General features: G+C 35.6%; 1 protein-coding gene across 1 annotated transcript in view; it reads left to right on the top strand.

Moving 5' to 3' along the window:
- Positions 1-703: 703 nt before the first annotated feature.
- Positions 704-1,442, top strand: part of LOC108245254 — a 5,349-nt gene continuing 4,610 nt past the window's right edge. The window contains exon 1 of the mRNA XM_037976648.1: positions 704-860. The gene's annotated coding sequence lies outside the window, so the exon portion shown is untranslated. The remainder of the gene's footprint in view (positions 861-1,442) is intronic.

Below are 1,442 nucleotides of genomic sequence, written 5' to 3'. Positions count from 1 at the left end.
GGTGGCTTGGTGGTCAGTGCCACCTCAGTCCAAAAAAGATTACGTTCTTGTAATTCTGAGGCTGCAGGTTTGAGCACAGGTTGAAGTAGGAAGGGCATCTGGCCTAAAACAATTGCCAAATTGTTTGTGGGAGGTTGCTCACTGTAGCAACCCCTGTCTGACTGTCTGTCTATCTATCTATCTAATTACACAGTTTGTTTTTATAACTTGTTATTATCATTATTCTTTTGTTTAAATTATAGGATATTAAATTGTAGCTGTTTAGTTTTTGAGATGCCTTTTATTGTGAATTATTGCTAAACTGAATATATAAATCAATAAGTATGCATCATAATAAATTGTAAAGATACGCAACAATTAATAATAAAAAGTAGGTGAAGTTTAATAATAGCTTAAAATATCCTTTAACATACAGTAGAAAAAGAAGAAAAAGAAAGTACATTCCATGAGCACGGTTAGGAAAACAGCATGGCACAATGTGTCTTTGTTTTCTTGTTATGTTCACTGTATCTATGCACGTTATGGGCATTAAGCAACCTCAACAAAGTAATGCTTCAGAGACAAAATATAACAGACAATATTTTACGCCACACCTTGTGAAAGCATCAAAATGATACAAAAATCTTTGGAGGATGTGTCAGGTGTCCTGACTCTTCCCTCCCTTTCAGTTTAAATAGTGATAGAAACTGAACAGGTGTAAGATCGTAACCTGGGAGCCTGTTGAAAACATCAGATACATCAGAGCACATACAGGTCATACCTGAGAATAAAACTATACCAGACTTTTAATCTAAGGAACTATTTTTGCCCATAAATTAAAATTCACCCATCCTTTGCATTCAACACAGGAGGATCTACAGGTAGGCAAAAACAACCATTTTCCAGTTTGGATTTTTTTCTTCATTACTGCACTGCTGTGTAATATTCACTGTGGTAGTTACACAAAAAATTATTAGGAGCAACAGGTGATTATTATATGTAAAATATAATTTGTATTTCTTCTTATAGTGCTAGCATAACATATTTAATATTTTATTGTCTTTATTTTCTTATGAATATAAAATTGACTTTTTTTGTCCTGTTGTGGCATCTCAGGCATACCATATAGAGAAGATGGCTGCGTACATGTGCCAGAACAGATTTGCTCTACAATAAGGATATTGCAAGATGGGAATCCCAATTGCACGAGTTATTTTAATGAATCAAGACTGAATCTAGCATTAGAGTAGGCAGGCCACATGGTTGTGATAGCAACTTGTTTGAATGACCTTCAACCATCAGGACTGTTTGTGAATTGGTGTGCAAAGGTGTGTGTGTGTAGGAGGGTGGGGTGGGGGGAAAGGGTATGTGTTGCAGAGGCGTAGAGAGACTGACTGCATATATGTATACTGTATATATATATATATATATATAAAAAAAATTCCCTTCTCACCCTCCGCGGG

Source organism: Kryptolebias marmoratus, linkage group LG7, assembly GCF_001649575.2.
Source record: "Kryptolebias marmoratus isolate JLee-2015 linkage group LG7, ASM164957v2, whole genome shotgun sequence".
Classification (NCBI taxonomy): Eukaryota; Metazoa; Chordata; class Actinopteri; order Cyprinodontiformes; family Rivulidae; genus Kryptolebias; species Kryptolebias marmoratus.
The sequence above is the reverse complement of the archived record's forward strand: the minus strand, read 5'-3'. Positions and strand labels throughout refer to the sequence as shown.